The sequence below is a fragment of the Ambystoma mexicanum genome, chromosome 1p (genome assembly GCF_040938575.1).
Source record: "Ambystoma mexicanum isolate Mex_15411 chromosome 1p, UKY_AmexF1_1, whole genome shotgun sequence".
NCBI lineage: Eukaryota > Metazoa > Chordata > Amphibia > Caudata > Ambystomatidae > Ambystoma > Ambystoma mexicanum.
The window spans coordinates 400,058,440-400,084,807 of NC_090921.1; positions in this window are offsets into that span (position 1 = coordinate 400,058,440).

The following is a 26,368-nucleotide window of genomic DNA, read 5'->3' on the forward strand; positions in this document are numbered from 1 at the left end:
GCTCAGCCCACCCTCCCCCCCCCGCCTAACCCCCGTCGGCAGAACAAAACTGCATATAGAGAGAAATGGTATATGACGCAGGGCTCAGCCCCCCCCCCCCCGACCCCCGTCGGCAGAACAAAACTGCATATAGAGAGAAATGGTATATGACGCAGGGCTCAGCCCCCCCCCCCCTCGACCCCCGCGCCCCGACCCCCGTGGGCAGAACAAAACATACATGGGCCATTTTATCATCATGCCTAAAACATCGTCACAGATGCTATCCAAAAACACTCAGTGGGTTCATGGGAATGTTGCGGAGATCACTGGGTATTAATCGTGGCGACGGGTTCGAATCGCCTCAACCCGACATCTCTCCAATGTTGAGAAATTGAGTGGGATTTGCTGGCACATATTTTAAGAAGGAACAACAGAACTACAGTCCCAGAATTCAAAGTGCTGTGTGGGGTGATAGATTGGCAGTCAACACGACGACACATGACTTCAGGGACAGGGGGAGGTGGGTCAGGCTGGGCATACGATTGTCTCGGGCACCAATGAAAAAGTGGCCCACAGTGGCATATGGCAATTCATTCCTTTTGTGACAGACTGTTTGAGTAGTACCCAGGGATTTTTTTTATAAAGCGTGATGCAAATTGTGCAATTTAAAGACTTTTGATCCAACAACAATGGTCAAAACTACTAGCCATCTAGTGAAGTAACTCATTAAACTGTAACTGGGCCATATTGGCCAAAAAAGTGGCCTGCAGTTGCAAATGGCTATTAATCCCTTCAGTTACACTGTTTGAATTGTAACCAAGGGCGAGTTTCTTTTTTATAAGATGTGATGTAAATTGTGCTTTTTAAAGAATATTTATTTAGCAACACTGGTCAAAACTAATAACCTCATGGTGAAGTAGCTCATCAAACTGGCCCACATTGGCCAAGAAGTGGTCTACTTTCACCAAATAAAAACTGGCCTTCACCAAAAAAGACTGGCCCACACCAGCATTTTGCATTTTTCGTTCGGCCATGGAGGACACTACACAGGGGCAGTGAGTACTGTGCTGTGTGGGAAGGTCGTTGCATGCGTGCTGTTACATGATAGGGTGAAAGAGCATCATCGTTCAAGCCAGAAACTGCGCACACCCTCCTTGTTCCCTTGCTAGGGCGTTCATGTGAATCCACATAGAAGGATCAATACTTTACAGTTAAGCATGTCATTCTGTTACTACCTACGAACATACTTGCATACATAGAAGTAAAAGCCTGTATTTGTTATGCACGTGTTTTAGTGGAACGAGTCACCACTCTATTTCATATGGGGCAGCACAATGGCAGCAATGGGGTGGAATTTGAGCAGGGATAGCAGCTTTCAGCAATAGTTGGACAAGAAGAGTGACATGGGTGGGGCAGAACTGGGACAAGAGGCAGCATGAATATGTGTTACAGTGGTAATGCAAGCACAGATTGTTAAGGCCGGTACATGTTGTATGTTACCACTTTCTCAAGCGTTTATACAAAACATTACAAGCAAGAGACACATGAACCCTCCATGAGTAGCTTTTTCTGTAAAGTCGTGAATTGATGCGATTCACGGATGATAGTTTGAGGGCAACCTTTTCTGAGGCGAGGGGTGGGTCACTTTCTTAGGATGTCTGGGCCTATTTCTTGTCCCAGTCCGACCCTGATCGCCCTCCACATCAGGCAATAATTTTGCTTGCATGTCAATTTAGTATCTCCTAGGATTGCCCCTCCCCCATCATGGGATGTGGAGAGGTACTGGAACTCTACACAGCACACTCAGAATGGTGCACTATGACCCAGCCTGAATGTTTACCTACTGCCCCAACAGTCGGGTGTAGGGGCATTTTTGATATTTTCTTCCAGCCAACGCGTAGATCGCTGTTCATTTTTCTTTCTAGGTATAGTGTTCATTAAGGGCTCTGCATTCCAACTTTCCCATATCAGTCTCAGGTCAGTAGTGGGCCAGAGGCTGAACTGCTTTGGATGCATGCAGGCCCATTTTGGGATGATTTTGGGGCTTCCGCCGGGTTCAGTGATTTAGACTAAAACCAAAAAAGTGATGAGTGGAAAGTTTTAAATTAATCTGAACCACTGGCATTGCTCTGGGCAACCTTCCACACCACCGTATTTTAGCCCGTCTGCGCATCTGCAAAAGGGGTCCAGCATATGCAAATCAGTCAGGTACTGCCACCAATGGGAGCAGCCCTCCCCAAACTGCTTGGCCATGTCCCGTCTGCATGGAACCACAAGCAACCCAGACATGCTTCGGCCTTGTTAGGCCTCCTCAGTGAGGTGCAGCTTGGTTCCCTATGGCGCAGCAAGCAAGGCACCCGCGTCTTGGCATCCCCTCACATAGGGAGACGAACTAAAACCTAAAAAGTGTGTTGCATAAGTCACCCCCAGTGGGACGGGTATGCCCATAAATGAGACCCGAGCATGCTGGGTCTAGAGACCCACGCTGCTCCTCACTAATGACGCCTAATGAAGCCGAAACATGTCTGGGGATGGTTGTGGTCTTGTGCAGAAGGGATGTGAACTAGCAGTTCAAGCTGGACTGCCCCATTTGGGGTGGGACCAAGCCTGATTTGCATATGGTTTTCCTCTTCTGTAAAGGCTTGGCAGGCTGAAGAATGATGGTCTGGAGGGTGGCCCAGAGTTCCCCTTCTATCATTGGAGCAGTATGTTCCTTTGTTAATGCCTCATTATTAGAGGGTTTAGTACCTAAAGAATTGAAACATACTATGGTTACCCCAATCATAAAGAAGCCAGGTCTGTCAAGGGATAATCCTTTGAATATCCGACCCATCTCAAACACCCCCTTTCTCCTGAAAATATTGGATAGGGTAGCCTATCAACAGTTTTTGGAACACCTGAATCAGCATACCATCCTGCACTCTCGCCATTCGGGCTTCAGAAAACTTTATGGTACTGAGACCTCACTCCTAGAGCTTAAATCTAGGCTACTATCACAAACGGATAAAAGTAAGCTTTCATTGATCATATCATTGGACCAATCAGCTGCCTTTGATTTAATTGATCATATGATACTAAATACAAGGCTAAAGGAAGTAGCCAATTTTTCGAAGCGAGCAGCGTCCTGGATTGCCTCTTTCCTTGAACACTGTCTGAGTAGCATGTGTTCGGATATGGCGGAAGCAGATCCAATCGCGGTCCTGTATGGAGTACATTGCCATGTATTTACAATCTGTTCATGGCTCCCTTATTTTTCATGCTTGAGCAGGAGGGTGTCGTCTTTTCAAACTATGCCGACGACACCCAATACATAGTTCCACTGGCAGGCAATCACGGACAGGATGAGTTAGAAGTCAGAGTTTTTGGCCTAATCGAAAAGTGGATGTTGGATAATTACTTTGCACTGAATAGGAGTAAAACCGAACTAATGATGGTAGGGAGACCACATGCTCTTAAGGCTTTAAAACCCTCCTACAGTGCCTTTAAGTTAGGGGACGACATCATTAATCCACTCCCCAAAACCACTCTGGATCAATCCCTTAACATCAAAGCGCATGTGTCCTCCGTTGTATCTTCAGCATTATACTATGTAAAACGGTTGTCACACTTGAGGCCTCTCATCTCCCAAAAAAGTGCCGAAACCATCGCTAGGGCAATAATAGGGCCCAAGTTGGACTGTTGTTGCAGTCTTTTGTTGGGACCCAGTAAGGGGGTCATACAGAGACTACAGGTGGTCCAGAACTGGGCTGAGAGAGTGGTAGTTGGCCTCTCAAGGCACAAGCACGTCACAGAGGCCAGGCGTTGGTTCCACTGGCTGCCTGTGGAATCCAGAATCAAATTCAGAACATTGGTGATAACCTTTACGTGTAGAATGTTGATGATGCCTCTGTACCTCCAATGTTATATCACTGACAAAGCATTCAGGAGATCCTTAAGGTCGGACTGAAAAAAATCTCTTGGAGCAACTCAGAGCTAGCATCCAAGGCAGAAAATGGGGCCTTTGCATTTAAGGCACCAAGTTTGTCAAACAATTTGGCAGACCATTTGCTCAACCTTGGTTGCCTCGTAAAATTTGAGAGGACTCTAAAAACCTTCCTTTTTGACTGAGAGGTCTAGGTATATCCCTCTATCACTTCTTCTTGCTGTTTCTGCAGTTTTAGGATCTAGTGAGATCTGCGTTGTCTCTTTCTCCTTGGCCAGGACTCTCATTCCTTAGGCCTGTGTCGCCATCCTTCTTATTGTTGTTGTCCGCGCCTTCAGGCCTGTGGGTCTATAGTGCGCTATATAAATATCCTGTAATGTAATGTAATCTAATGCCAGAGGTTAGGATGAATTCCAAACCTTCCAGCCATCACTTCTTTTGTGTTGTCTTCAGTTATTTAGAACCCGAGTACAGGTCAACAACATTACGATATTTCTGTGCTGTGTTTTTTCCCCAGATGATAATAATGGAACAGAAGGCTGATTTGTCTCTTGCGCCTTTCTGCTCACACAGTATATAGGTTCTGGATAACGGGATAAGTTCTCCAAATGTGGTCAGTTTGTATTTCTCATCTTTCAACTTGTACTTGACCCCCTGCTTGCTCAATTACAGCTCTCCACAATCACCACAATACTGCAAGGAATGTTTCCCTACTAAATAAGACATTGGTGAAGGGGTGTATAGATTGACATGGGACGATTTATTCCATTAAGGACAGCCACCGGGGGGAGGAGACCATTAGCAAACTCTTTAGAATTGCCATTAATTATGCCTTAGAGTCACAGAGGACCATACCTCTCAACTCACATACTTTTTGCGGATGTCAACCCGCCATGGAATCAGTTTATTTATTGAACATTTGCATGGTGCCCTTACAGCAAAAAGTGTTTCCGGTGCCACAAGGCTAGGGGGGCGGGGTAACAGAGGAGGATAAACAATAATACGCGGTCCAACTAGGCCTTGTGACATGTGGATCGTGCAAGTGCAGCAAACAGGAAGTGCAGGGGGATCAGGGGGCTGAAGGTGAAAGGGAGGGGGAGGGGAGATTTAGCAGAGAGCGGGATCCAGGAGCTGGGTAAGTGCTGTGGAGAGGAGGCCCCAGGGGCTGGAGAAATGCTATGGGGAGCCTGGATTGGCAAGTGTGCTGGGGGATGGGATAAGGTTCAACTAGTGCGAGGAGGGGCGTGGAGCAGAGGAAAGGGTGCCCGAAGGCAAGTGCTGTAAGGAGGTGCTGAGGCAGACTGGCCGACGGGGGTCCTGCCCCCTGTATGACTCAGAAGGGGCCAGGCAGCCAATTGCAGCAACAGGGGGGCATTAGCAAGGAAGGGGGAGACAGAAGGAGGAGGGGAAAAGGAAGGTCTTGAGAAGCTTCTGGAACTTAAGTACATCTGGATCAAGTCTGAGAGGGGCGGGGAGGCCATTCCAGAGGGAGGCTCCTGCTGAGGAAAGAGATCTTTCCCACACTCTCTGCTTGGAGAAACGCTTGACCTGCCGTGAGTCCGAGCTAGATGACTGAAGGACTCTAGCAGGGAGGCACTCACCGGACAAGCCCTTTATGCGCCCATAACTTCAAATGGCTCTCACCCACCAAAATCATAATGGACTGTTTTCACCCGCCCTTCTGACACAATAGGTTGTCAGCTACGGGGGCTTTGCAAACTGTGGGAGTCATTTAAATATAAGATATACTTCTGGAGAACCGGGTAGGGTAAGCTTGTACTCTGTAGGGTAGAGATTGTGGGATAGAGGTTGTGTTGACTGGTTACCCAATGACCACTCTCTGTAATGTTGCTGTGCTGCCTCGGCCTCACTTCGGCTTGCTTAAGTACTCCATAGACCTGCCTGACTGGTCCCCCATACAACACTGACATTTCTTGGGGCGGTTGACGAAAACGAAATTCTTTTTGTTGTCAAAACTCAATCAATCTCAGAGAAGATTCATGGCATACAGCAACATAGCCTTAATCTGGGTACATGGGTGTCCTGTCACATTGGATCCACAGGATCTTAGAGGTCATTTGTGTTTACTGCTGCCATGAGTAAACCCTGAACTGCTGGTCCCCTAAGTTGGTTCTTGCATTGGGATATGAAATGGCTTCCTGAAAATTCAGTGGGTCAGAGATTGCGTGATGATGTTTCAGGTCGCCTCTCTCTCTCTGCTACCTTCTTCTATGCTGATGATTCACATGCATGGAAATATGTTGTTTGAACAAAATACTTCATCATGAGGTCAAACGGACCGTACAATGGCAGTTTAGTTGCTACTCTCCCTGGGATCTGCTCTTTGGTTTTGTGGGTTGTCCGGTGGCAATGTTAATGTCAATTTTAACTTTGTCTCAAACACAGCAAACACAAGAATATTCTCCAAGCCAAAAATCAGTGAGTCCCGGGGGTAGTGGCCGATCTCGAGCTCTGAGCCATTTGGCTCAGATGGTCATTGTGTCTTGTCTTTCTCTTCAGTTTCATTTTTGGCGCATTATCTTCGTTGAACAGATCCCCTGGTAAGTGGCATTTTGATGGCATTTAGTGATTTGTCCAACATCTCCTAGACTCTAGTCTTCCCTCTCCCTGCCTCTAGGCTGCAGAGTGTCCGATTTGGGGGAGTTACGATGGAGTGAGAAGCTGGTGCTAAATGGGTGGAATGAGTATCCTGTTCATTGGCCTCTCTCATGCCTTTCATTGATATACCTCAAAAGTAAGTAATGGGAAGAGGAAGAGGGATGTGGAGGTAATGCTCGGATTACTTACCGGTAGCCTTCATTACCCATCGGAGGATGAAAGGGCGCATGGTGGTTATGTAACTCAGGGATTGTAAGATACGTGGGGTGTTATACCACCTGTTTTAGGGTGGCAGGACCACAAGTAAAAGTACTGTGACGAGGAAGAATAGGACTAGAAGAAATGAAGAGTTCCGGCCCGAGCAATCACCCCTGTGCAGCTAACCTTTTGCAGCTGCTGCAGAATGGCTCTTTGCCCAGAATCGCTCAATGCAAGAACATCGTTAGCAATAATCGATTCTTGAACTAATACATCTGCCCTAGAGCTCTATGTACAACCAATGTTATTGTTTTGCTTTTATACTTGGACGCAGTTGAATCACGTGCATATAAATACGGTTCTGTTCTTCGGCACATGTGTAATGGAAAATGTTGTAATACTTTTTTTTTTTTACAGGATTTTCTGTAAACAAACAGGGAAAAAGTTTTGTAAAGCAACGTGGTTTGGTCCTTCTGCAAATAAACCTTGCCATAAACTTATGATTTCATTTCTTTCGACACCATTTCTGCCTGTGTGCAAATCACATTCTCTATAAAGAAATACATGTTTTCCTCTTCAAAAAATTGACATATGCAGTGTGCGGGGATGGGGATGGGAGTGTGGGACATGAGGGTCTTAGAATTGTTTGACATTTTTTGCTGGCATATCCAACGTGTACATTTGTTTTTTAAAATATGCCCTCTCCTTACACATTTGTGGGGCATAACGTTTTTTAAACTTCCTGTGAATATGCAGCTCGAAAAGTGCTTGCTTTTTTGTATTTCTCCATATGTTCAGTAAATAACATGTTTTTGTGTTTTTTTTACTTTCAAATGGACTATAACATCTATTCTGATGTGCTGTATGTCAATCAGCAGCGTTTTACACAAATGTCTGCTCTGCTCATTCAACAAAAGCCCCTGGAAGCAAGCCGGTAGGTGGCATGCAGCGCTATACAACTTTAACATGGCATTGTATTTCATAACATGAATCAAGTATTGTTGTACCCTATGATATAGGAATGCCTAAGTTAACTTAAGCTATGTTAAAAATACAAGACTTTAATATAGTGTGTTATGCCTTCAAGACACACATACCTAAGAAAAGCCAGACAGCTTGGTATCAGCTCTCCATCCTGTGGAAAGCCAAGCCCTTCCTCCCTCCAGGCAGCTTTCGATTGACTGTTCAAGCACTGGTTCTATCCCACCGGGATAGGGGCGGTGCCAAAGGCCCTCCATACTTGTCATCAAGGCTCTACGCAATTATGACCACATCACCCCAGCCCTCATCGACCTTCACTGGCTCCCATTGCATGCACAAATCACCTTCAAGTCTTGATGCATCATCTTTAAGACAGTCACCCTCCAGTCACACAGCTACCTCACCAGGGCTGGACTGGGAACTAAAAGAGGCCCTGGAAATAATTACTGGGGACCGAAAGAGGCCCTGGAAATGAAGTTCAAAGTGGCCCTATATGACACATTTTCAGCAAGCCCAATACTTTTCCTATGAGAACATTTGGAAATACCACAGAAAAGAGGCCCAGGGTGCAGAGGCCCACCGGGAAATCTCCAGAGTTCCCTAAAGGCCAGTCCACCCCTGTACCTCACAGAGAAACTCTGCATCTCTGACGGACCGCGCACCACCAGAAGCCAGGACACGTGCAGACATGAACTCCGCCGCTGCAAAAAGTAAAGGACCAGAAAACAAGCCTTCTCTGGCCACGCCCTCCCCCTTAACACCGGCTTGCCTCTACGCTCCTACAATTCTGAAAAGAACTCCCGAACCACCTCTTCAAAGAGTTTCTCCTCCTCAACACCTAGGCCATCACGTCGCCCCCTGTGCCACCTGACTCGCTAGATGCCGTCTGTCCCTCTCCGCCCTGCAACTCTGTACAGCTGTACCCCCTCCTCTGTATCCTACTCCCGCTGTATATCTGTTCTGTTCTTAACTCTGAAAAACACTCTGTTATGCATCTGTACTCCTGAATTCCTCTGTAAAGCGCTCCGTTTCTTCTCGAAGCGAGGTCCGTGCTCACTGAATACAATAATAATGATAATATGCCATACTCCTGTTGCTAGCGGTATAATAATAGCTGTTAGCTGTTATTATTTCCCAATTTAATAGTACTCAATTTATCAACCTCGGCAGGATAGAGGGCTGGAGCGGCACTGTTGGAGAGACTTGGGAGAAGTAGACTATCCCCATATTAGAGGCAAGCACTTCATGCATAAGCTGAATCAGAACATGTTAGTAATGTATTAACCAGTGATTTCTTTGATGACAAATGCCACATGTAAGCTGCTTCAGAACACGATAACCTATAACATGATGTAACATTATATAGTCTATAAATATAACAGAACCTGTTACATAACATCACCTGTAAAACATCTAACTCAGTTTAGAGCATAACAAACTAACCAAGTCTACACCATAACAAAGCCCATAAGATGCCCCTTGTAGGGGCCTGGTCCTAAGAATAACATACACATTGACGGGAACTAGGAATGCTTCTCTACCAGCCACGTTAATGGACAACTCATAACCACACTCTCTGGGGGAGAACCCTGGCCATCTGTTCCCACGAACAGGGTGAAACCAGTACTATAAATTGGTCACAAGGTTTAGGTGAGGGGGGTGAAGCCATCTATGCTAATGGTAAGGCAGAGTAACCACAAAGATAGTCCAAATTCTCTCAATTAGTAGACATAGCATAGCAGTCTTGGCCTCCTTACCATAGAACTGGCAACTCAGGTCAGGACTGAGGGGCTCACCAGTGCAGACCTATGGGTGCACTGGGGTTTACGTTGTGGGCCAGCAGCCTCAAGGACTCCATCTTTGATCCTCGCCCTCAGTGCTCTGGGGTGGCTTTGCTGTGGCATAAAAAGCTGTACAGGAAATGACATAAGCTTACGTGGTGAGAGTCATGTAACACATGCAGCAGCCTGCACAGGAACCCCGAGCCGTGTGGTGACAGCAATCTCAGACAAGATATTATCAGAATATGACACTAGTCCCTCTCGCTGCACATGCCCGTCAGAGACACTCTGGGGAATGGCCCAGACACCTGATTACTCTTCCCATGGGTGTGTACAGCTGATTCGCCTTACATGCAGTCTGTGGACATCATGCCTCCACACTTCAAGAGCATGCTTGAGCACATCTCAGGCCCACCGTGCAACCACTTACTGACTCATTTCAGTACTTCCCTGTCAGTCCTGGAAATTGCCTCCACAGTTCTACGCTCACTCCCAGGAGCATGAAACATGTGCCCTTTTCTGGTCAGTTCTATGCTGACTCTACAGCCAGGCAAGCTATACCCAACTCCAGCTTCACCCTTCATTGACGTTCTGACCTGCACAAATCTTCAGGTGCTTTCAATCTCTCGTCTCCTGCAGACCAAGATCTGGCGTCACTGGCACAGTATAAAATACACGCTTAACATGGCAGAGGCTGTGGCATTGAGGGGTCCAGAGTGAGTGAGTGATGTTTTGGTCCTCCACATTCATCCAACAATACTGTGGGGTGTGAGAACTGTCAATGAGCTGGCTTATCTTGCCGGCGAAGAACTCGTGGAGGGACTTGTCTACCTGCCTGGCCCTTTGGGGGCTCAGATAGAGGGTAGACACGCAGGGGTGGACTAGGAACCAAAAGAGGCCCTGGAAATAATTCTCAAAGTGGTACCATATCACACTTTTTAAACAAGGCTTACCGTTTTCCTATGAGAAAATGTGGAAACAGCACATAAAAGAGACCCAGGGTGCAGGGGCGTACTGGGAAATTTCCTGGGTTCACTATAGGACAGTCCAGCACTGTTGACACGTTGTTTGATAGCCTTCAAGTTGACTCTGTTTGGAAACGCTAGATGAATGGAAACTGTCTTGGGCGAGTTTCCTGTGTACTCAGCGGAAGGTGCTCGGAGTGATGAAGCCTTCATATTGCATAACATTACATAACATTTCTATATCTTAACATCTTACTAATAATATCCGGTTTTGATTTCACCAGCTTCTAAGCACTGTAGCAATGGTGCTTATTTTCGGCCAATTTAATGGTGCTTACTTATCGGAAGGAGGAAAGGCTGTGTCAGTTCAATTGCAGGCTTGCGGCTATCCTCCAGGACATACCTACAACATAACAAAACATATAATGTAAACAAGTGTAAATCAATCATTAACATAGAAACTTCTATAGCATTAGAGCGTGCTAAATTTGCAGGATTTGAAATGCCTGGCGATGAAAGGACGCCGTCCCGCTAAACTGTATCTTTGTAACTTAATTTAAGAATAAATGCAATAATCCTGCTTGGTGTACTAAATTAGTGTCTCAAATCAAATCGGATCAAGTTTATGCCATGGCGCATGCCACTCGAGGTAACTTTGCAGACTCGGCAGCAGATAATATTGGCTGGAAATAGCTCTGTGGCACAGGGATGTTTTAAAGGCATTGTGAAAAGGTGTTCTGACCGTCAGTGTTGCTGGGGTTAAAGACAGGGGGCCTGATTTACAAAAGCGATGCTCAATGGGAAAGTCTGATTGAAAAACACTCTGTAAATCCGGCCCGGGGTCTTTGACCCATAAGGTAACCAAGCCTAATGGATAGTTTAACATGACATGGACCAAGCTCCAGAGAAGACACAAATGCTCTTCTCGCATCATCATCCGTCTGAAACGGACAGCCAGAGAGTAGAAATAACCACGCTGTACATCGTTCACCAAGCTATACACAATCCTGCACCGGACAACCTACTGAGCTATCAACCGAGCAGCCAGATGCCCACACACTCCGCGCCCACCAATGAAAAGGTTTTGGGAAAAGGGGTGTCTAGGTATAACGTTCAAACATATAGAACTGCTGCGTCTTGCTTCTCCGCCTTGAAGCGTGCACCGGAAATGGTTGCAAATGTCTAAGGGGAACATTTCTCAAAAAGGAGCACAAATAAAAAAGTGCAAATTGTGGACATTTTTTTATTTGCGCTAGTTTCAGGAATACACAGGTGCCCTTATTCCCAAAGGTGCTGCGCTCATTGCAGGGGGGCTGGGCAGCAGCGCAAAACAAAAGATGCACTGGCCAGAGAGCTTGAATATATTATGTACTACAGGCTCCCAGAACACACATGGGTGCTTGGAGAGCGCATTTCACACACTGACCGTCCCTTAAATGGGCGGTCGCTGTGAAATGTAAAAAATAAATAAAAGCATTTATATCCATGTTTGTGAGATAGAAGCGTATGTGTGACAGTACTGAGTAGGCTGCTGGTCACATGACCAGGCCCTGCCACTCAGTTGCTCCGCCCACCTCCATTTTTCGCACCTTCCAAGCCTCTACTTAAGGACTGTAGGTCAGCTCCGGGCAGACAGCATTGAGTAGGCTCAGTGGAGTAACTTTGCTGAAAATGTTGGGGGGGACAGGTCCGGGGTGGACGGAGGGTGGATGGTGGCTCTTTGGGACCATTTCGGGCAAATTGTTTGAAAGAATTTGGTTGAATGGTAGATTTGACTGAATTCGGTCATCACCATTAGTTCGAAGCCGAAGATACCGAAAATGAAGAGCTGGGGTTGCGGAGGTGTCCCCCGCTCCCTATGTTCGGTATTTTTGGCTTTGGCGGTTGAAGGGGTGTCCCCCAATTCCTCAGCATTAGTGGCAGGGGACCCAAGAAAAATAAAAAAAGAAGAAAAGGGACCTGCAGCGTCAGATCCGACCTGCGTTAGATGGATGGATCTGACGCTGCAGGGTACAGGAGAGGCGGCGGATGGAGAAAAGGTAAGTAGGGGGGTTATGGGTGTACTGGCGGTTTGGGGGGACATGGGTTTGGTTTTTTTGTACTGAGGTAAAGCGTATTTGCAGCTAAAATGACTACAGTCAATTCCGCCGTGATTTTGTACCTCGGTCAAACAACCTAAATCCTTGAGGGATAACACTAAACTACTACACCACAACAGTCCATTGCTGACGCTCTTTTATAACTTTCATAAGATTGTTTGCATATTTTTTAAATTCAATTGGGTCCCCACACATCTTCAGCCGGCCTGCCATGCACCCAGTGACACAACATAACAGTCACAAACTTAATTCCAATAGAAAGAAGAAAACCCCTCACACTTCTCGCTTGGTAAATGCATCTCTACAGCATGTTTTACAAAAGATTATTCGGTTTTAGTAACGCTTGAGTTAAAAGTCATATAGTCTTAAGTGGGCTTGTTAAGTCCAGTTTATTTTCTTGTGCAAAAGACCAGCCAACACGTGTTCCGACATGATGGCCCTCATTCCGAGTAGGGCGGTAAGGGATACCGGGCAATGGTAAGGAGACCGGTGCCGATAATCCCTTACCGCCCTACTACGAGGTCCCTTAGCTGGTCCCTTCCTTAACGCCTGGTCTGACCAGGTGTTAAGGACGGGACCCGTTAAGGGACCCGGGCGCAAATAACGGGCTTGGCATACGCCGTCCCGTTATTTGTGCCCCCCCATTCCCATTGAGCCCTATGGGGGCTCAAATGGGAATGGGGAATGGTTTGGTGAATGGGGACCTACCGGTCCTGCCAAGGTCAGACTGGACCAGTAAGTCCCCATTTCACCAATCCGGACACGGTACCGTTATTGGTGGTAGTCATGGCGCAAATAGCACCATGATTACCACCAACCTCGTAATGAGGGCTGGTGTCTTTTTCAAGGCTATTAAATTCTTGATGCATTACCAGATTTGATACTTGAAGCGTCCTGTAAGGAATCACCTCCAAAACTACCATCTAAGTATGTCAGGTCCCTCACCCTGTCTGGCCTGACTCAAAGTCACCAGCCAGGGTGCTGAACTGGGTGTTGCAGGGCCTAGCACCTATGCTGCCACACTAGCAGCAGCACTTCCAGGTGCCGCAGCGCAGAGACTCGCTTTCCGGCTTTGTGTTTGTGCGACACACAGACAGGAACTAGGAAGCTCATTCAGCTTGCTAGTTTCTGTCTGGAGGTGCAGGGGGGTCATAATCATCCCATTCAGGGCAGTAGGATGCCCTGCGTCTGGAGGTGCGTGAGTGCGAGGTTAGGTCGGTGTAACATGAGACATGGCCCGGGCGGCATTTGAAAGCAGAGCAGGGGTACTTTTTTTTCTGGTATTTTTATCATTTTAATTATGTTTGTGTATGTTTGTTGCGGGTTGGGCTGCTGGCTGACCCTAGTGAGGGCGCATGTCACACTTGGACAATGTGAACAGAGCTCACAGTACACATTAAGGCCCAAGGTATGAAGACACACAAACAATAACAAATGGTGCATTCTCTGTGGCAAGCCACAGCTCTACAACACCTCTAAAATTAGTCTTGCCACTTTTCAGATGCTACTAAAGCACCACCATCCTAATTTCAAAATGAAGTTGGCGAAAGGTGCGCCCTCCCCAAGTAGAGTGGAAAGAGTCAATCTGAGAAAACCTGTGACCCAAAACTGTCGTGCTCTGCAAATTCTGTGAAGTGAAGCTGAGTGCTATACGCCTTCCAAACATGGTGAACTTTTGTTAAGCAGTTTTTGCTCTCGGTGCGCAGAAGGAACCGTATGGGATTTTGTGTTTAAGAGCCCTTACCCTGCTGCCAAAAATAATTTTCACCAAACTGGCAAAAAGTATTTTGAGTTTTGCAGACACTTTTTAAGGACGGTTTGGTGCAAATGAGTAAATGAGTGTCATGGTTCAGGTTACAGGCCACCAAAAACTGCTTCACTTACCAAACTAGGCAGGGGAGTATCCAGCATTGTAAGGGTGTGTGTGGGGAGGGTGTGGCGGCGATCACCAAAATGCGGTGTGTGGAATTCCACATGGTCTCAATTGGCACTCACAAACCGCCCACCCCTGGCCCAATCTACTTTTTTGGTAACAATAGTGGAAGATGGCATTTTTAACACACAACAAAAAAAATAAAACTGCAGGATCATTCAAGATGCACAAACCTCATCTATTAGATCTCGGTCCAAGCCCTCTGAGGGAAAATACATGTAAATGTCCTAATTATTAGATGGATTGCACCAACAGAGATGACTTCACAGAAAAGGACATTGAAAGGCGCATCAACAGTATTTGATACTTGGAGGCACCATGGAAGTGACTTTAAAATAAGTTGCCATAAATAAGCCAAGTAATAAATAACTTTGTGGTGCAAAAATACCTAAATTGCACTATGTGGTGCAACTCTATAGTCATTAGGCTTTTCCATTATAATACCATGATACATTAACATATGCTTTGAAGTGAATCATAATCACTTGCAGAGCTGCAGAAAAGGCACAATGTGATTCAATGATTTGCTCAGGATCACACACTTGGTTAAATGGTGAAACTGGGATGTGGACAATTTAAGCGACCGCGCACATCTTTCCAGGTTAAGTTAATATAGATATTTATTAAGGTTTTGCTTTACATTTCATGTGCTCAAATAATTATTTATAGCAATGCCTTGGAAGCAAACCACATTACATAATAAACTAGCCTTTAATAGTAAACTAACCACACACTATATTCATTGTCATAGAAATATGTTGAGCAATGGGAGTATGGCTTAAATCATAATAGCATCATGTAGATCAATGTGAGTAGAACAAATCCCACTTGGGTTTTAAAGGCATAGTAATTATTTCATAAAGCATGCAACATTGTGCACCCTTCTCGCTTCTGATCACTCCCTCCCATTCACATTTCTAAAGGTCTAAAGGGAAAAATGTCCCTGCTAATAGTAGCCCCCTCCCTCCCATCCGTGCCTTATGGCCCACATTTTAATGCTCTGTTGATAAAGAGCAACGTGAGGACCCCCCTGCCCTCCCTCCAAAAGATGGGGGGACAAAAAGGCATTCCACAGAAGTTGCGGGGGACAAAACCCCCTGTCCCCCCCTATAATTACGCCCATGAGTAGGCTGCTGGTCACGTGACCAGGCCCTACACTCAGTTGCTCCACCCACCATCTATTTAATCAGTCCTTCTTAGGCGTCCTCATCCCTAGCATCCTCAACAAAGGACGTACAAAGACAAGGACCTCACCTGTTTGTCCCAGTTTAGGCCTAATAAGGTCAACGGCTTGACCCTCTAACCTGCATTTCACCTACAAACGAATTGCTACTATTGCTACTCACCAAAAGACATCGGCCCTCATTACGACCCTCGCGGAGTGGGTTTACGCCAGCGTTATTCGCGGCGGACCCGTCCGCCCTACTACGAGTTCCCGTAGCGCCACGGAACGTTTTCCGCCTGGTTTTTCCGGGCGGAGAAATCCATGGCGCTACGGGACCTTGTTGTTAATTACGCCACCGTATTCTACGGTGGCGCAATTAACGCCTTCCCCACTCCCATTATACCCTATGGGGCAAAAATGGGAATGGGGAAGGGTAAAATGGGGAATGGGGATTTACCGCCCCGCCAAGGTCGGCATGGGGCGGAAAATCCGCCAACCTCCATGGCGCTATCGGCAGCTTTCCGCCGTGCTCCGCGGTGCATTTAGCACCGCGATTTCCGCCAGGGTCGTAATGAGGGCCATCATCATGTGTCTCCTCCCACCACAGCCCATCCCCACTCTAACTAGGGTTTGACTGGCCAAGTGCCCTAAGCTGCCCCGGGAAGCTACCCTAGCGAACTTCATCAATATTGCCCTTGTCCCATCCTACACCCACGGCCCACATCCACACACCCTCTCATGCTGATCAATGCTCGCTCACGCTGCAGAGATCGCTGACCTCATCACGTACAACAACCTGGATGCCCTGTTCATCATTGAAACATGGTTTACCCCATCCTCCCAACATGTTTTTGAAGTCCTTCACCGCCAAGGCTACTGCATCCAACATGCCGACCAGCGGAGGGAGAGCGGCAATCATTCACTGGAATGATTGGCCATGCTCCATTATCCCCTCTCCCAGAACAAGCTCATTTGAATCACTCGGCTGCCGGTTCCCTCTATCGCACAAGGAATGCATCACCTTCCACCTCAACGACAGACCACCTTGCAGGAGTGACTCTTTCATTGCAGACATCTCCAACTTACTCTCCTCCAAATTAGCACATTCAAATGTCTTTTTCTGTGATTTTAACATCACTGAGTCACAGGCTGACAACCACAATCAAAGCACACTTTTTGCACTGACCACTTCCATGGACCTAATTGTGCTATCCCCACGCACAACAAAAGCAACACCCTAGTCTTAGTCTTCACATCATCCTCCTGCATCACCTGTGCAGACCCTATGCCACTTGACTGGTCTGACCACGCCGTCACCCCATTATCAGTCACTCACACTACTACGCCTCACAAAGGTCAAGCTAAACGCCCGTCACTCAAAGCCGCTCATTCAAAACCTTCAGAGTCAATGAGCTAGAAGCAGACTTTGCGGACTTCCCCACCATTATTTAGCAACTCTTCTATGTAAATGGTGGACTCTCATGGCCCTCTAAAATCCAGCCGGGGTAAAACAAAACCATCCACACCATGGAACACCCCTGGGCTAGCCTCCAACAAACGCTCAATCAGAAACAGTGATGCAAAAACAATAACTCGGGAGACCTCATCAACCTCAAACCACTGCGCACAAACCATAGGATTCTGATTACCGTGACCAAAGCTGATTCCTATTCCACCAGCATTGGGGCAGCCTCTAACAGGAGCAAAGCCCTCTTTGAAGGGGTAAAGCATTGCACCCAAACCTCACCCAACCCTGAGGTACCCACAACTCTGGAAAATGCAACAGCATGAACACATATTTTATTAACAAAATAGATAAAATCTGAGAGACCATCAAATCAACCTCCCACAGCATTGGCATCCCCTGCACCCCTGGCATGCACACTGCCCCTCTGGACCAAATTCTCTCCTCTCTTCCCCTAGATCTCCTAAAATGGTTGCATCCCTCAAACCTACTTCTTACATTGATGATATAATTCTGGCATCCAGCATTAAACAATTGACGGGTCTTCCCCTCAATGTGCTCCTCAGCATCATCAATGCCTCCCTGGCAGAAGGATCATTCCTGGACACCCTCAAGACTGGTCTCATACAACCTCTTTTGAAAAAACCAACCCTAGATCCGGACAACCTGGCCGACTACAGGCCCATTATGAACCTCCTGTTTATTGACAAAATCTTGGAAAAAGTAGTTGCTACACAACTTCTCACCAGAATTGAACAACTCCACCTCCTAAATGACTAACAGTCAGGGTTCTGCCCAAAGTGTAGCATTGAGACAGCTACCATCCAGGTGGTGGAAGATGCTCTCCAAATCATGGATAAGGGTGACTCATGCCTCCTCGTCCTCCTTGATCTCTTGGCTTCATTCAACACCATCGACCACTGCATCCTTCTCTTTCTCCTTGCTGACAGGGTCGGATTCTCTGGAACTGTCCGGAAATTACCTCCTACCTCTCAGGCCGACACCAGGCTGTCCAGATGAACTTGTTGCATTCTATCTGACTCCGGATCTTCCATGGAGTCCCCTAAGCCTCCATCCTTTTTAACCTTTCCATGGAGCCTCTGTGCACTCCCCTCAAAGATCCCAATATAGCCATCCACGAATATGCAGACCACACTCAGTTGTACATGAGAGTAAATACCGCGCAGGATAGCATCCGTCTCTGTGATTCCCTGGCCATAATCCAGTCCTGGGTGTCGACTGCCTAACTCAAACTAAACCCATCCAAAACTGAATTCCTCCTCATCGGTCCACCAGATAAAAAACAACTTGTCCAACAATGGCTCAATGATATGCAACGAGAAGGATCTCATCCACAACTCTCAGACTCAGCAAAATCCTTAGACTTCACCAGTGACAGCAGTCTGTCCTTCCAGAAACACAGAGCCAAGAAGTCCCAAATACTCAGGCTCAGAATCTCTACTCTTTGAAAAATCAAACCCTCCATCTCGCCGCAGGACTTCCGGACTGTAGGCAGGCCCTTGTGGTCTTGCACATTGATGGAGGAAATCCTCCCCTGACAGGGGTCCACGCTGCTCTCTTGGCTCCCCTAAAAGCAGTCCACCATGCTGCAGCACGTCTTATTATGGTAGCAAAGAAATGTGACCGAATTACCTGCATCCTACGTGAACTACATAGGCTTCCACTCCAAGCCAGAATACTCTTTAAGACTGCATGTATACTCCACAATGCAGTGATGAGTAGTACACCAGTGTAGCTGGCAGCTAAGCTCCACATATCTGGTGGCACACACTCCTCGCGCAGCAAATTGACCAACTGGCTTGAATCACAACTCGTCCTCAAAGAGAGGTGTCATGCACCCACCCTATGGAACTTGATCCCGGTGTCGGCTCGGAATGACCCCACACTTCTTCTAATTTCACAAACCTCTCAAAACATGTCTCTTTCAACAACTCCTGACCAAAGACTAATTCCAATGGACGCACATAGCACACAATACTGCACTACTGTTAAAAGATGCCAGCCCAAATGCCGGCTACCCACACTCTTTACAGGACTCCGCTGTTCAGCTAGGTCAATGCTTTAAACAGTAAAATAGAAAATACAAATATTCAAAAACACAACAAACAAAAAATTAGAGCATCTGGTATGGCCATGTTATGTATTATGCATCCCCCTGCACCTGTTCCAATCAGGCAGAGGGGAATGTGCATTGAAATTTCAAATAACACCACCTTATTTGCACAAATGAGCAAAAGGGTGGAAAACAGCATCTGCCTATGCACATCTATTCAGATGACCTACTTATGATATGATATGATATCATATGGCATTTATAACGTGCCTATACACAAGTGTTTCAAAGCGCGATTAGGCAAAGGAGGGGGAACTGAGGGAAGACAAAGACACCGATCTTATTAGGCCAGGTGACATTGAGATTTTGCAAGTGCAGGGGAGGAGGGAAGGGAAAAGTGCAGGAGGGAAGGGGGCAGTGCAATACAAATGATCAACAGTATAATAAATAAAATAAGATAAAATAAATACAAATAAATAAGAACAATATGTAAAAGGTGTGGCCAGCAAGTGGCAAGGGCAGGGGTAAGTGCAGACATCAAGTATCAAGAGCAAGTAGGGAACTGTATGGATACAGAGACAGCCCCCAAGTGCAGGTGTTTCCCAGGAGGCAGTGCAGGTGTGCAACTGGCAGGGGAGGGGACCTGGGCCCGAGATCAGAGGGTAGCCAGGTGACCAGTGCAGTTTCAGTCAGGAATTCAGCAGGGGAGAGGAGGAGAGAAAGCAGAAGCAAAGAGGACGGTCTTGAGGTGCTTCCGGAACCGGAGATGGTTCTCCTCAAGTTTCAGAGAGGCAGGGAGGCTGTTCCAGAGGGAGGCCCTAGCCGAAGAAAGAGATCTACCACCAACTGGCTGCTTGGAGAAGCGACTGAGAGTGAGGTAGTGGGAGGCGGATGAGCGAAGAGCCAGAGAAGGAAGATATTTAGGAAGAAAGAGTATGATATGATATGGTCTGCAATATAACATATAAAGATATCCTGGAACATATTATTATCTACAGTGTAACATATAATAAAAATAACCTATGTCATGCTATAATCTGAAATGTAAAGATACTGCAACACATAACACATAGACGCCTGCAATATCTGTAAATAATGTTCTAATTACAATCCAGTTGTGACATCACTACTGTGACCAAGTCACCTGTGTGACTTTCCGGGTAGAGGTTGGTGAGGATGGCACTCTCATTTGGTAAAGGCAACTTAAAGATGTGTTTTTAAAGTGGCATGCTCTGGGCATATAATGGGCACAGCCAGCATTGCAATGCATTGAGAGTGGCAATACTGGCATCTAATGAGCAAGGACAGCATGAAAATATGTTTACAGTGACAATACTGCCAATTATTGTTCCCAGGCAGCAGAGACATGGATTTACAGTGGCAATACTGGTATATATTGGGGACAGAAATCATGTAAAATTTGTTACAGTATCATATTGCATATATTTGGGACAGCCTGCAAGAACATACTTTTACATTAGCGATACTGGCATATATTGGGCCCAGTCAATTTGAAAATGGTTTTGCAGTGGCCATACTGGCATATGTTGGGCAATGGCAACATGAAACATTTTCCTACAGAGCCACGTGAGCATATATTGTTCAGATGTGCCACATTATTATTATTTTTTTATTAAATGATTTACAGTTTATTGCAAGCCTGAACAACAGGTTCCCCCTCATGATCAATTATGCAGAATACATTGTAGCCCTCTTCAAAGCATCATGGACTTCAAATGTTTGATTCAAACACATACTTTAAAAATGTTATCAAAGAGAATGCTGCTGTAAAATGTTCCCCCTTAAGGAAAAACATCCAGATGTCTTCTGACGCCATTGTTTGACGCTCTTCAATGAGTTTGCCCACATGTTTTGTTCTAAAATCGGTTAACCCACGACAGAATAATGTCACGTGTTTCAAGGACTCAGCCAGCTCTATGTTCAAGCAGAATCAGGTGTAGCAGATTTCCCATAAATCTGTAAACGCTGGTTCGTAGGAAATAAGTCCAGTCTGAAGTGCATAAACTGGCTTTTATAGCGCACGTTTGGGGCTTTGATAAGATACTTAGGAAGAACACCATGAGCTTTGGTTTCCAGCCTCAGGGCACTCTGCAGACGGTGCATATTTTTCTCCTTTTGAGTCTTGATCCAATCGTTTTGCCAGAGTTTCCATTTTACTTATCCGGGAAAGTAAATTAGTTCCTCTAAGTTGGATTGTAAATGCTTCAAGATCAACCGGCATCCGGCGGACCACCACTGCTCTTTAAAAGAAGCACCACCTCAAAGTAATTTATTTTTCAGTATTTGATATAGACTCTGAGGAACCGGCAACATAGATTTCCGGAATTGTGCCAATTTTTTCCATAAAGCCCTTGCTTGCAAGGAGATAAGGCCCAGTTAATATCTAATTAGTGCTGTAGATATTAGATTTGGGAGCCTCAGAGGTTTCCTCCAGAAAGTTCCCCCCAAGGAGGGCCAAGTCTCCCGTAGTGTCAAAGGAACTCCTTCTGCTCCATATGTTAAAGAGGGCATAACCTTTACATCATAAAAGGACAGAACCGGTAAAATAGAACATTTGCTGTATCTTTTTTGGACCAATCTCCCTTGGCCAGTCATCATCTTCGTCCGAGATTTCAAGATCATCTGTTGGGGAAGATCATTCCTACTGTTATTTATAACTGCTCCCAAGTACGTGACCAGGGTAACTTTAGCCAACCGCTCTCCTGCCTGCATACCATGTATAACGAAACAAGGCTTTGCCGTACAATTATAAGGACCTAAGCCCATGATGTTAATTTTAATGGAATTGATTGAAAGTCCATTGACGTGCATGTATTCCCAGAGAGTATTTAAGCTCCTTTGGAGCCAACAGGGGGCTTGTCGACCAGCACAAGATCATATGCATAGAGCATCCAAACTAATTTTTCCTCTCCGATCTCACGGAGGAAATGCTCTCACCTTGTCCAGCAACTCTCCTACATCTGAAAAGAATAAATAAAACAAGTTCAGGGCCAGTGGGCATCCTTGTTTCAGGCTTCTATACGTAAAGATGGGTCTAGTCAGGAGTCCCCCAGCGTTAAGTCGTATTTGGACACTGGTTGATTGATAAAGGGATTTGATGGCATCTAATAATCTAGGGCAATTCTAAGCCTCCATTTTTGTCCAAAGTAATTGGCGATCATTACCATCAAAGGACTTTTTGAAGTCAATGAATGCCAAATAAATGTTTGTGTTGCTATTGAAGGCCTCTGCTTTGAGGATATTCAGCAAAAAGATGTTTAGATAAGTGCCCATGCCCTTAGCGAAACCCATCGGCAGCTGGGGAGCAGGTGCAAGTGGATCTAGGTCACCTGGCCTAAGCCCCGCCCACCTGGTGCTTTCCTGGTTGCCGCTCTTTTTCACCACTTAGCAAGCCCCGCCCACCTGGTGCCTTCCTGCTTGCTGCTCTTTTCCCTACTTAAGGTGCCCTCCAGCCTCTTTTCCTTTGCAGCTGGGGAGCAGGTGCAAGTGGATCTAGGTCACGTGGCCTAAGCCCCGCCCACCTGTTGCCTTCCTGGTTGCTGCTCTTTTGCACCACTTAGCAAGCCCGGCCCACCTGGTGCCTTCCTGCTTGCCACTCTTTTCCCTACTTAAGGTGCCCTCCAGCCTCTTTTCCTATGCAGCTGGGGAGCAGGTGCAAGTGGATCTAGGTCACCTGGCCTATGCCCCGCCCACCTGGTGCCTTCCTGGTTGCTTCTCTTTTTCACCACCTAGCAAGCCCCGCCCACCTGGTGCCTTCCTGCTTGTCACTCTTTTTCGCCACTTAGCAACCCCCGCCCACCTGGTGCCTTCCTGCTTGCCGCACTTTTCCTTTGAAGCTGGGGAGCAGGTGCAAGTGGATCTAGGTCACCTGGCCTAAGCACCACCCACCTTCTTAGCCCTGCCTCTTCCTTCCTGCTCTTAACTCTTAGATCAAGGGCATCTCTCGCCCGGGTGTCCGAAGTGAAGGGCAGACAAAGAAATGGGCAAATCCTGTTTGGGCCTGTTTGGACCAGGAGGACACAGGACCCGAACCCCTGCCCAGACAGCAGGTAAGCACACACCTACTCCCCTTACTTTCTTCTATGCACTTACTCTATCAGATTTGTCCCTGGACCTAGTATGATACCAACCTCGTCTGTCTCCTCCCCCCTCCCCTTACTTGTTTTTTTCCTCCCCCGCCCCCCTGCACTATCTGAAATGTCGTCAGGCCTAGTATGATAGTCGCTTGTTTTGTTCCTCCCCTCCCTTTCTGCACCCCTCTCCCTCACCTTTTTTTCTCTGGCTCTACCAGAAATGTTGTCAGCCCTAGTAAGGTAGTCGCCTGTCTGTTTCCATTTCCTTCCCACTCTCCCCTCCCTTATCTATGTCTTAGCTCTTGCACTATCTGAAATGTCGCCAGTCCGAGTACGATAGTTAATTTCACATCCTTGATGTTCATGGCCTGTGAGAATGTCATTGTATTTTCCCTTGTTCCCTCCCTTGCCTTGAAGCGCTTTGAAACACATTGTGTTTAGGCACTATATAAATAAACTATTATATCATATCATATCATATCATCTGCTTGGGATCCGCTCTCCCTCCTATCTTGATCCAAGCCTGGAGTTGTTTCAGAAATAAAGGCAGCAATTTGCCCAAGGAGTCTAGGAGGGCGATAGGTCGATAGTTTGAAGGATCCGTTCGGATGCCCCGCTTAAAAATTGGAACAATTTTTGCCTTCCTCTATGATTCAGGGATTTTACCTCTACTCAAGATCTGATTAAAGAGATCAAAAATAAAGGGGAACCCATCTTCATCTTCAGGAGTTTCTTTAATCATATTGTTCGTGGTGCCATCCGGTCCCGGGGCCCTGGAACGATTAGCCTTTTTTATAAGAAGCAGCACATCCAGATGATCTGACGGGAAAGGTCAGCCGAAGTTGTTTCTAGTGTCTGCTGCTTGTTTTGAGCTATCATCGGGGTCAAACTATTTTTTATAAAAAGTAATCCATGCTTCCTCCAATGCCGCATTAACTTATGAATGCAGACATCATACATTCGCCTCTTTAAGCATTTGCCAGGCGCTTCTCGTGTCCTTTTTAAGCAAGGCAGCAAGCATATGTTCGGAGTCTTTTGGTAGATGGTTGCTTTAATAGGACTAGCCAGTAATAATAGTTTTGCTTCCTTTTTCTGATCAGCATTCGGTACTGAACCTGGTCTGCGTGGCTTATCCTTCTTAACTCCTTACGAAGGATCCTTTTTTGTTGTTTTACTGTGGCATTGAAGTTGTTCTTGTGTAATAATGCACCAGCCAGGTCCTTTGTTGAAACTACCCTGTATTCCAACAATAGTGGCTCGTAGTTTAAGTCATCTCCTGGAGCTTGCAGTTTGACAAATAGTTTATGTATAGAGTGCATATCTCGTTTTCTCAACCTCAAGTGATTTGCCCCCTGTGTGACTTCAACGTTCATATCAATGAAGTTGCGTTTTTTCTACTGAAAATCTCTCCAAGTTATTTCTAACAGGGCATAATCATTAGAGGCCCTTGGGTATCCCTTGAGCATGGACCTAGCTTCGGGAAGCAATGGAGTGGTTTACAATGATAGGGGGAAGAACAGGGTTAGGGAGCAGAGAAACAAGGGAGTGGGGATCTAACAACCAGGGAGGGAGGGCAATTGTCAGCAATGGATCTACAAGTAACCAGGTGAGGGAGCAGTAGGGATCAGATCACCCAGTCTCAGGTGTGGTGGGGAGTGGAGGGTGTATGGCCCAGGGTGTTACACATGGTTTGAGCATGGAAATGCTTTTCAAAATGCTCTGGTGTACATTTGGGACTGGCATCTTCCCTCCCCTTTCCTCCCACCCTAGCATTATCAGTTCCCCCGTCTTGCACTCCCCCCGGACCCCTCTCCACTTCTTGTTACTGCACTTACACAATCCGAATGACACAAGGCCTCGTAGGACCATTATTGCTGTTTTCTTCCCTGCAAACCCCCCACCCCTTTTATTTGTCTTGTGGCACCTTGAAACATAATTTGTTGTACAGGTGCCACAAGACAATAAATGTAGAGCTCAGCGTGTGGCACAGTATAGCCATCTTGTGGTCATTTGCAGTGAGACAGTGTGTAATCCATTCTGAGAAGTCTGGGCTGAAGGAAGGAGGGAAGTATTGGAGTGTCATCAGCAAAAAGGTGATAGTGACAGACAAAGGATCAGATGGGGCAGAGGTGTAGAGGATGAAGAGTAAAGGTCCAAGGACAGATCCTTGGGGTCCGAGACGGGTGTGATTAGAGGTTTGTGAGTTCCAAGTAATTTTGAAGGATGGCTCTTTCAGGTAGGAAGCGATCCAGACAAGATTACATTTGCAAAACTCAAGGTCCTGGAGAGTAGGGAGAGTGGTCAACAGTGTTGAAAGCAGCAGAAAGATCCAAAATGCTGAGTATAGAAGAGAATTTGGAGTGGTGTGCATCAGAAAGAAAGTTGGAGGACTGCATGTGTGCAGTTGCAGTTACTACAAAAGGCGGATCAAACTATATGCCATATAGTACAAGATAACAAATATAACATATAACATAATCAGGTCATCATCAAAGCTTAAAAATCTTGGAGTGATTATAAATGAAGCCAACCACATGGTTCAGATAATCTTGTGTCAGATTTCTCTGTTGAAGCAAGTGATCGATACTTGCCATCCTCAAAGGTTCATTATTACCCATAGACTTGACCACCCCTGTATTTTATATTTGGGAAGAGAAAAGAAAGATCTCACTAAATGCTAAAAGGAGGTCCCCCATGCTTCCACCGGCGGCTCATTTAAGATCAATAATAAAAATAATAATTTGTATTCATGTGCAGCACTTCATGCTGGATTCCTTCAGCTTCTAAGCGCTGCAGTACTAATCTTTATTCTTATCACAATTAAAGGTACTCCATTTATCAACCACTGAAGGATGAAAGGCTTAGACCGCCTTGCCATAAAACTCGAACTCGTAAATTACAGTCTCATCCCACTGTGAGCTACCCATCCACGTAATTCCTAAATGCCTTTGGCTCATTCATTAATACTAATAACGGCCCACCCCACAGATATATTCAGAATAAAATGTGTCCCTGGCAAACAGACTTCCTCAGAGTCTGGAAGAAGGCCCATTCCAGCTTTCGTCCATGATATGATATGATATGAACAGTCAT